Consider the following 12,196-nt stretch of genomic DNA (forward strand, 5'->3'; position numbering starts at 1 on the left):
CAAAATATTATTTAGGCCTAACTGTCCAATTTTGTTAACATAATAATAAAGTAGTTATTCTATGCCGGTAATAATATAGTAAAACTAAATGTAGCATTTTGTAGAATGCGAGATTATCACTTATTAGCTATAGATTTTCCGTTTGAAACTATTAGGACCTACATGACGTTTTGGACAATTAGGCTATTTACGCTTGAATTAAGAGAAATTACACAGATACCTTCCTTTCCCTCTTATTGCAAAATTCCAACCTTGTGAACACAAAATAAATGGATAAATTTCAGAACAAGGATACTTTCCTTTCCCTCTTACTCCAAAATTCCAAACTTGTGCACACAAAATAAATTGGCGCTAAAAACTTCCTTTTCGTATGCATGATAATGCGTATTCGACATACACAGTCGAATTGCTTTTTTTTTTTTTTAATTATTGTTAGCGAGGTATCCGTATACTGAAATTTTCCCAAATAAATTATTGGGATGAGCATTGGACAAACACATATAAATCTGCTCTTTTTAGTAGCCTATTTAAAGATAATTGTCAGTGAGGTATCCGTATACTGAAATTTTCCCAATTATTATCAATAATATGAAATAACCATTGCATAAATTACGTTACAAATTATGTGGAATTATGTAAACACGTATAACTCATGTTGAATTGTGAGGTTAAATCAAACCAGGTAGCCTGCTTTTCTCTTAGAGAACTTCCGTCAGTACTTTTATTCTCTAATATGGATGCAGAATTGCTGACGAGTTCTAAAAGAATTCTCACTTCGAACTGTAAGAAGTTCGGTGCTCTTTTTTTTCTTCCATGATTATTGAAACTTGTTATTTGAAAACTACGAGGATGTTTGAAACAGTCCGACAAACAAAAACGAAGCGATAATTGATAGAGTGCGTTCGTTCGCTGTTTTATACGCGGTAACCTAGCGCTCAGATGATTCTTCTCAAGCGAGCGTACTGTCAGCTGACGGTACTGAGTTGATCGAGGGAAAATGTCGGTGCACCGCATCTGTAACTTGATCACTGTCAAGAATTAACCATGTTTCCGTGAATGCTGATAAACGGGCTACATGATCGAGAATGGTGCACACGGGCATACATTTTTATGGTGATCAACGTTATTCGAAGATATTCGGTATTTTGAAGTTCGAAAATTTGTCTCCCTTTATATGAAAGCTCGTAAATAGTTATTTCATTTATTTATTTACTTTTTTGTTTGTTTATTTATTTATTTATTTATTTATTTAGTTCTACTGGCAGAGTTAAGGCCATAAAATCTTCTCTTCCATTCAACCAGTATTAGAACCATAGTATATTACAAATGGCAGAAATACAGAAACAATATACAATTAATAATAATAATAATAATAATAATAATAATAATAATAATAATAATAAAATGAAAACAAGTTTAGTTACATGTATTTCTAAGAATCAAACAATTATAGTAATGTGAATCGAAGTAATTGTTAAAATAATAAAGAAAATTTAATTGTTAAAAATCTTATATCAGAAAAAATTATATTTTAGTAAAGCTCACAGTCTAAGCAGTCTATTTGACAACCGGGTTTTGAAATTAATAAATGTCTGATAGCCCCTTAAGGCATGAGGTAGAGAGTTCCAATAACGAGAAATTGAAACTGTGAATGGTATCGGGAAATGTTATGATGAGGTATACTAAATGTACTGATGATCTGAGATCGAGTATTTAGGTTATGGTTGGAGCATAAATACATAAGACGAGACGACAGATAACTTTGGGTTGAGATGCGCAGAATTTCAAATAGAAGATATGCTGTTAAAAATTATTCATGAAAAACTACGCACACTTAATTAAAATGTATTAATCAAGAGTTGGATTTAATTTAGTATTGTTGTGGTCATTGTTGTCATCGTATTATTTAATAGGACGAACTTCGAATTTTCTAAAGTTACTTTGGTGAAAAAGGAATAGTAGTCCGTTGTGCATCCAGGTGCATGGTCTCCTGCAAGCAATCCAAAGTTTTTCAACTGATTTTTCATAGATTTACTTGTTGTTTGGCTGTACAGCTTCAGTTGATGGCTTCCAGATTTGGAGGTTCCGGGTTCAATTCTCGGGTTTGGCTCTTGGGGAATTTTCCTTGAAGAAAAGTTCCCAGGGTGTCTAGAGTCTGGAAATTTGTATAAAAGTGACTCTTGACTACGAGTCTGCAGGGTTAATCAGTCTTCAAAATATAAAATACAATATCAGGACTGTCGATGAATAGAAAACTGAACACAAGTTTCACGTAACGATGACGTATAACGCCATCAGTCAGCAGAACCAGAAAGCACTAACAGATGCTACAGAGTTGACAATGAATTAAAAATAAATATTAACATTGCTACACCGTCAGGAATCAGGAACATTTCAGAAAGTATACATGTGTCTGACTTCAAGGCACTGGGTGAGAAGTGTAAAAAAGTTTCTTCTTACTTGCTTACAGACTAAACACAGTAAAATGATGATAAATTCTTGCCTATGATGATAGTGACTATTATCATTACTTACTTACAAATGGCTTTTAAGGAACGCGCAGGTTCATTGCCGCCCTGACATAAGCCCGCCATCGGTCCCTATCCTGTGCAAGATTAATCCAGTCTCTATCATCATATCCCACCTCTCTCAAATCCATTTTAATATTATCCTCCCATCTACGTCTCGGCCTTCGCAAAGGTCTTTTTCCCTCTGGTATTCATAACCTTATTCTTTTGCTGTGGTCGTGCCAGAGAATCAGTCCCATTCCGAGGCCTATTGTATGGATTCGTAACAAGCTGTTTTTTTACGGTGATGGGTTGTTAGCCCTTCGCCCAACCCCAAGCTGGAGGACCACCCCTTATCGGTTGTCCACGACTGTTTATTCGATATATTCGCAACTACCCTCCATATCTGGAGGCCATCTCCTCTATCCGCAACCTGAGGACGCGCCATGCCGTGGTGATAGTATTATCATATTTATTCATTAATTTATCATTATCATTATTATTATTATTATTATTATTATTATTATTATTATTATTATTATTATTATTATTATTATAAAGTAAGATTATTTTCACAGAGGGGGGAACCCATAGCGAAGAACAAATTTCCAAATTGCTTATCACTGTAATTAACAATAAATTTAGAGCTCAAATATTGACAACGAAGTCTTGCATGTTCTTAGAATTCCTTCCGTTTTTGTTTGAGAATTAACAGATGCGCTGATTTACAGAACGACGTAATATGTTACTAGTTCAATCAACCGTTATCTGGTTAAAAAACGATAACTGCAGATATGCTTTCGTACGTCAGAGCGTTTTACATTTCTTTACCGGAGGTTAACGTCCAAAAGCTGACCACAAATAAATATTTTTGTTTTCATAAATTACGCGGGCATAATATTATGAAGGGCTGTCGCGAAGGGCTAGGGATTCGAATTTGCATTTAATCCTGATCAAGTTTATTTTGTTGCTATTAAAGAGGGGATTCTAATACAGTGCTCATGGAACTTTGTTTCTCGTTCTTTAAAACTCAAACCTGAATCATAATCAACAATCACTACTTTCATTCTACTTGTATTTGTATCCATGTGTTGTGTATCAGTGTGTCCATGCATTCATTCATTTGTCAATCCCTTAACTCTCTTCTCCGCTTATGTTTTGATCCTCCTTTAACTTTTCGTCATTCTATTCATCCACATACCTACCTATCTAAAATATCCGTCTGTCAGCCTATCTGGACTATCCATCCGTCTGCCAGTCTGTCTGGATATCCATTTACCAGCCTAAATAGCAATGATTTTATTCACAACCTTCCTAGTTACCATCTACTTACCTGCCTACATACTCATCTAAAAACTTCTCTAGATCTGTCTGCCAATCTATTTATATACGGTATGTAAAGTGGAATCCATGTATGGTGGGTCCCTATCACCACGGCATGGCGCGTCCTCAGGTTGCGGATAGAGGAGACGGCCTCCAGATATGGAGGGTAGCTGCGAATATATTGAATAAGCAGTCGTGGACAGCCGATAAGGGGTGGTCCTCCAGCTTGGGGGTTGGGCGAAGGGCTAACAACCCATCACCGTAAAAAACAGCTTGTTACGAATTCCTACAGTAAGCCTCGGAATAGGACTGATTCTCTGGCACGACCACAGCAAAGGAATAAGGTTTTGAGATTTGGCACTTGGAACGTAACTAGTCTTTATAGAACAGGAGGGGTAACATTAGTAGCAAAAGAACTAGCTAGATATAGAATAGACTTTGTGGGAGTACAAGAGGTTAGGTTAGATGGGAATGGCATATCACAAATAGGAGATTACTTGTTGTATTATGGGGAAGGAAACAATAATCACCAATTAGGAACAGGATTCTTTGTACATAAAAGAATAAAATCAGCAGTAAAAAAGGTCGAATTTATCAGTGACAGGTTATCATATTTAGTACTTAAGGGTAGATGGTGCGACATCATGGTTATAAATGCTCACGCCCCTACAGAAGAGAAAGACGACTATATAAAGGATAGCTTCTATGAAGAATTGGAACATACTTTTGATCAGTTCCCTAGATATCACATGAAAATTTTATTGGGGGATTTCAACGCTAAAGTAGGACGGGAGGAGATTTTTAGACCAACTATTGGAAAAGAGAGCCTACACGCAATTAGTAGTGACAATGGAGTTAGATTAGTCAACTTTGCCACATCGAAAAATTTAATTGTCAAAAGTACAACATTCCCCCATAAGGATATACATAAATATACTTGGACTTCTCCAGATGGATTGACACACAACCAAATTGATCACATCTTGATAGATAAACGGAGACATACTAGTATAGTAGATATTCGAACTTTCAGGGGTGCAGACTGTAATTCTGACCATTATTTGGTGATTGGAGAATTAAGAGAAAGATTATCAGTAGCCAAGCGAGTAGAGCAACAAGTTAATATTACTAAATTCAATATTTTGAAATTAAAGGACGAGGAAGCTAAGCAAAATTATCAGGTCGAAATTTCGAATAGGTTTGCCACTTTAGAAAGTTCCGACGAAGTTGAGAAAGAATTAGATGTTAATAGCGTGTGGGAAAATATCAGAGATAGTATCAAAATTGCAGCTGAGCAGAGCATAGGTTATTATGAAACTAAGAAAAAGAAACCGTGGTTTGATGAAGATTGTTGCATGGTAGTAGAAAGAAGGAAACAGGCAAAATTGAAATTCTTACAGGATCCAGTTGAGGAGAAGAGAGATAATTATTTCAATGAAAGACGGGAAGCAAGTCGTACACTTAGGAATAAAAAGAGAGGTTACTTGAAGGAAAAACTGAATGAGGTAGAAACAAATAGTAAGAATAAAAACATTCGAGATTTATATAAGGGTATAAAGGAATTTAAGAACGGATATCAGCCAAGGGTAAACGTGATCAAGGATGAGAATAGTGACTTGCTTGCAGACTCTCCATCAATCCTAAACAGATGGAAAAACTATTTTGCGCAACTACTAAATGTACATAGGCCAAATAGAAATGATCGGGACGAAATTGAAATACAAACTGCTGAGCCATTTATACCCGAACCCACGCTTTCAGAAGTCGAAATTGCGATAGAAAATCTGAAAAAGTACAAGTCTCCAGGTATCGATCAGATTCCAGCAGAATTAATACAAGAGGGTGGAAGTGCATTATATAGCGAAATTTATAAACTTGTACTTGCTATTTGGGAAAAGGAAATTGTACCAGATCAATGGAAGGAGTCCATAATTGTACCTATTTTTAAAAAGGGGGACAAAACCAACTGTGGTAACTTTCGAGGAATATCACTTCTGTTGACGTCGTACAAAATTTTGTCCAATATTCTTTTGAGGAGATTAACTCCGTACGTAGATGAAATTATTGGGGATCATCAGTGCGGTTTTCGGCGTAATAGATCGACTATTGATCAGATTTTTTGTATTCGGCAGATAATGGAGAAAAAATGGGAGTATAAGGGTACAGTACATCAGTTATTCATAGATTTCAAAAAGGCATATGACTCGGTTAAGAGGGAAGTATTATATGATATTCTTATTGAATTTGGTATTCCCAAGAAACTAGTTCGATTAATTAAAATGTGTCTCAGTGAAACATACAGCAGAGTCCGTATAGGTCAGTTTCTATCTGATCCTTTTCCAATTCACTGCGGGCTAAAGCAGGGAGATGCACTATCACCTTTACTTTTTAACTTCGCTATAGAATATGCCATTAGGAAAGTTCAGGATAACAGGCAGGGTTTGGAATTGAACGGGCTACATCAGCTTCTTGTCTATGCGGATGACGTGAATATGTTAGGAGAAAATACACAAACGGTTAGGGAAAACACGGAAATTTTACTTGAAGCAAGTAAAGCGATCGGTTTGGAAGTAAATCCCGAAAAGACAAAGTATATGATTATGTCTCGTGACGGGAATATTGTACGAAATGGAAATATAAATATTGGAGATTTATCCTTCGAAGAGGTGGAAAAATTCAAATATCTTGGAGCAACAGTAACAAATATAAATGACACTCGGGAGGAAATTAAACGCAGAATAAATATGGGAAATGCGTGTTATTATTCGGTTGAGAAGCTCTTATCATCCAGTCTGCTCTCCAAAAATCTGAAAGTTAGAATTTATAAAACAGTTATATTACCGGTTGTTCTATATGGCTGTGAAACTTGGACTCTCACTCTGAGAGAGGAACATAGGTTAAGGGTGGTTGAGAATAAGGTGCTTAGGAAAATATTTGGGGCTAAGCGGGATGAAGTTACAGGAGAATGGAGAAAGTTACACAACACAGAACTGCACACATTGTATTCTTCACCTGACATAATTAGGAACTTGAAATCCAGACGTTTGAGATGGGCAGGGCATGTAGCACGTATGGGCGAATCCAGAAATGCATATAGAGTGTTAGTTGGGAGACCGGAGGGAAAAAGACCTTTAGGGAGGCCGAGACGTAGATGGGAGGATAATATTAAAATGGATTTGAGGGAGGTGGGATATGATGATAGAGACTGGCTTAATCTTGCACAGGATAGGGACCGATGGCGGGCTTATGTGAGGGCGGCAATGAACCTTCGGGTTCCTTAAAAGCCATTTGTAAGTAAGTAAGTATGTAAAGTGGAATAAGGTTAAATAGATATTTTACATTTTCATGTACCAGATAAGTGCGTTGGTACACTGACGTACAAAGATATCTGACCCTACTAGTCGATAGTGATCGATAATTTGTTGGTGTAAGTGTGGCTTCTTTAGTTACTACTTCCATGAATAGATGACGAAGATAAGTCAGTGTCGCCAGTCGTATGTAAATATACCCACATTATCAAATTCATTTTTTCATACCACTCTACTGATTGTAAAACAACACTTGATTTAACTGGAAACAGCTGCCATTGCCAATTATGAGAATAATTTATGCTTAATCTACATAATCATTTTCCCTGACACTTTTTAACCGCTCCAATAATGGTACCACCTATTGAGAACTAGCGAAACTCAAAGTTTGTCAATATTTTATTCTTTGGTTCTGACTTATCTCGTGGTTGAAAAGTTCTCTTACACGATCATAAAATCGTAGGTCAGTTGTCTTTGAACTAGTCTAGATACCTGAGTGCTGCATTGGAGTTAAATCGCTCGCTTGAACTCGGTCGAGAGTCGCACCCTCGAGTGAGATACGATCGGTCTTGATACGCTCGTAATAAATAGAAGCACAGTACATGGTCATCTCACCGACATGCCTTATCTTGTATGGAAGGCGACAGATAACATACACATATTTTTTGCTCACACGGTAAAAAATAAGGCTTTATTTTCTGCGTTTATGACAGACGTTTAATGGAACAGTCAATGGAATGTACCAAAACAGGAACATGAAGTTATAAATCAAATAGTATGAAAAACTTCGTTATACAGGGTGCGTCAGAAAGAACGGATGGATTTCAAACTATCAATACGCAGCGAGGGGAGGGATAGAGTGAGGGGGACCACGACTGTTGGGTCAGCGAGAGAATGCAGTTTCAGTTGAGAACATGGTGTTGGTCTGGTGTACAACGTGCTTTCATCGCAGAGACATTTTTGAAAAATAAAGAGTCTGTGATCGTCACTCAGGACTCATTTCGACATCGGACGTCACGCTAAGATTCCAACTCGGGCGGCTTCATTTCGTACCACAGGTTCAACATTAAAGAAGAAATCACCTGGACGAACACGGAGCGCATGTACTCCTGCAAATGTGGAGACAGACAGTAGGTTGTCCTGCCACCTCAACCATCAGCCCGCAAACATGCTATTGCACTGAGATTGTCGAGGTTACGATAAGATCTTTCTTTGGGACCACTTGAAGGCGTAAGTAACCACATACACTGGACGAACTGAAGACGGCGATTCGTGAAGAAATTGCGGCAATCCCACCAACTATGACTGTGAAAGTTACGGCGAACTTCAGAAAACGCCTCGATGCCTGTATCGAAAGCCAAGGACATCATATGGATGATGTTGTATACCGTAAATAAACTGCATGTATTGGTGAATCTGTTGACAACAATACATTTTTGATTTGATGAATCCTTACAATTTTCTTGCCCTGTGAAATCCATCCGTTCTTTCTGACGCACCCTTTACAGTTATTATTGCTAATTAATAATTATTCAATATTTGATTTACCACATATATAATATAATAGGTCCATACATAGTGTTCCGCCTATATACTGCGACAATGTAGAAACGTTTTACAAAATATTATTGATATAGCAGTAGATTAATAACAATATTAGTACAGAGATAACGTCATAGAAAATACAACAAAACGAATAATCATGCTGCACAACTGTTACAGACGCAAAGATTGATACACTAATTATTATTATTATTATTATTATTATTATTATTATTATTATTATTATTATTATTATTATTATTACTAGAAAACTTGATACAGTTCTTGCATTATCGTGATTGTGTTCTCCGTTCATAATGATTACATTTACATCCAATAACATCTATCAGATGTTGCAAAAACAAAATCACTCCTACTACATTTATATTACATTTTAAAGCAAGTTTTGTAGTTGTACTATGGAGAGGTTAGTTAAACACTGCAAAGTTTTGAAATGATAAACATCTATGATGTTACTACACAGTTCATCACTGTAACAAGAACGAATTTCTAACGCTCGGCTTACACCGTTCGAGGATTTATCGCTCGTGACAATTTTACCCATCATGCATGTGCGCTACCTATCGGATTATGCTATGAACTACTTGGGGCTCGAGCGAAAACGTCCGATGCAAACCTCTGGTAGATACCTATGTAGGTTAATAGAGATATTTTCTGTAAAAGTGTAAGTTCATACTTACTTAGTTTTATTAATACGTAAGCTGGTTGAGTGGAAGAGAAGGCCTTATGGCCTTAACTCCGCCAGCGAAAATAAAACATTATTATTATTATTATTATTATTATTATTATTATTATTATTATTAGTCTATTATTATTATTAATCTATTTGGCACGCAGGTGGATAGGTAGGTTGGTACATATTTAAGGTCAATTTAGCCTAGGACAACATAGAACAAACCTAAACAAGGTAAATACAGTCCTAATAGAAAGGTAACAAAACGTAAATTTTCTGCCGGGAGTTGAATCACAGTCCTTGCCTTTATAACCGGAATCGCTACCCTGGGACCTTTGCGGGAAACACCGACGGGACGAGTCGACGGGATAATACTGCATTGTGCCATGCTTTCAGGGAACCAACTGCCTTGGAATCCCTTGGGACGAGTAACCAAGCGAATTCCTGCATTTAGCGCCAAAGACCGAGTCATCAAATCCGCCAAGTTGCGCAGGAACTTCTGTAGAGTTGCAAATGAATTCAGGCTCATGTAACTTACGTAGCGGCTGATCAATGGTCTGTTCTGCAGGTTACATTAATCATCCGGCATGCTTTTTGTTTCTCTTTGTGTCCACATAATGAATAATGGTGGCGTATCGGTGAAATATGACCTAGAATGGGCAAATTTCCGAGTTCGTTAAAATTTACCTCCGGAATTCGATAGGCCTATTGCATGTATTGGAAGAAAGTACAAAGTGACTTCGATGTACTGTGTCGGTTTTTTTTTAATATATAACTAGACCGAGGCGAGTGGAAACGCGGGCGTAATGCGAACTATCGCGATGTCACTATAAGAACGCAGGAGAAGTACAAGTGGAGCTCCGGGCTGCAGGACTCCACTGGCCTTGGTCGAATAATACCAATATATCGGGAATTTGGTAAGCCATAATGGGTATTCATTCATTCATTATTATTTATCAGTTATTACGACTTCCCGTTTTAAATTGGAACTTACTCGTATTAAATTCAAATTTGGCGTTGAAGTGCACCAGTGATTAAAATCGGAAGGGGTTATCGAAATACCTCGGGTAGGTACCATTGACTGTTGATCTGGAGCTGTGATTGGGCATAGCTTCGATACCCACTTCGAGTGATTAACTTGTCGTGTTTTCCCGAGGTTCTCTCTAAATATAAGACAAATGCGAGCTAATTACATAGAGAATCCTTGGCCTTGTCTCGCCAAATACCATCGCACTATCACAGATTTAATGACACCAAATAACATTTTATTTGATGCAGCACTGTTAAAGCCGGATAAAATTATAATATGTAACCGAATAAATATAAATTTAAATACAGTGTAACAGTAAATTGAAGATGAGAACAGAAATGGTTATATTAGGTTTATTGTGAAGTAATTGTTTTATGAACATACTGTAAAATATTGTTTAAGCTATTTTAATCTCTTCCGAATGACGTGCACTATTGACTTAGGAGTACCTAACTGTAGACTACGGCGTGGAACGGATTTCTGAGGATCTGCTGTTAGACTATATAACTCCCAATGTAACAATGACGTGAAAACAAACTGTTTGAGTTGCTGAACTAATTACAAAGCACCTTAAATCCATTACACGTAATACATGCTTCACGCATAGGCGGAGAGAGAATTGTTTCTTTGGGGGGGGGGCAAAGGAAAATCATAGAATCCCCATATAACGGGGTTATGGGGGATATCATTTACCTCCTCCCTCCGTTATAGTTTGACCGTGGTACAGTATATCGGGATATGAACATTTAAAAAGTGTATTTTCGGGGGGTATGTTTCTTACAATGTTACATCCATATCCGCGATGTTTCTGACCGAATTGTGTAGGGCTTGAACTGTAGATCTACTACAAATTATAATAGGGCATAATTTAAAACAGTCCCTCTCTTTTTCTCTCTTTCGTACAGAATAGTTTCATAGTTCATATTACATGTCTAAGAACAATATGTGTAGACAAGTTCAGATAAGCCAAGATTATTATAAAGAGACTGTACGATCAAAGAATTCGTCAACACACATACTGTACAATGTACATTAATAAAACTAACTCGTCTTTAAGTTTACACATTATACCGGGATCACTTTTTTTTTTCTCTTCATTGTTGTGCAGCACGTTATTCATATTTCTCCAAATGGTGGCCTGAACATCTGAAGACTCCTAACACATGGGTACATGCTGTTACAAAAGAAACATTACAGTGCTTCCATTCTTCAAATGATATATAGAAATGCTTATATATTCAAAGTATAAAATAAATATTATAGTGTAGACACATGATCTGAAGACATTAATTCGTCAATTTAAGCACAGAAACTTAATCATAAACAAATGCAAAAAAGACCTTTTGAATTCAATGCTTTCTGACGTTAATAAAATAAAGAGAGTTCAGACAAGTTTTGGGGGGGCAGTGCCCCCCATAACTTCGCCTGTACTTCACAGTGAACTCACCATTCATTCTTGGAAACTTTGTATAATACTGAATTATTGAAAAATACAAACGTACTTAGAGGGCAAAAGTTATTCCGTGAAATGTAATATATAGACCTAATTTATTTATATTAATAGTAACGATAATGTTAAATGAGAGCATTAGATACTCTAACATTGATTTCCGTGTCATTAATCGTCTCTTTGCAAGATTCTGTAATTTATAGTAATGTCATAAATGGGCAGAAGATAAAACACACTAGCTTCAGTTCCACTTGTTTTTTCTTCAAATCTAGTAGCGTATGATGCAGATTATAATTAAACGAACAGCAATAACATAAGCCAATTAACTTCAACATTATTTAT

The sequence above is a fragment of the Periplaneta americana genome, chromosome 4 (genome assembly GCF_040183065.1).
Source record: "Periplaneta americana isolate PAMFEO1 chromosome 4, P.americana_PAMFEO1_priV1, whole genome shotgun sequence".
Lineage (NCBI taxonomy): Eukaryota > Metazoa > Arthropoda > Insecta > Blattodea > Blattidae > Periplaneta > Periplaneta americana.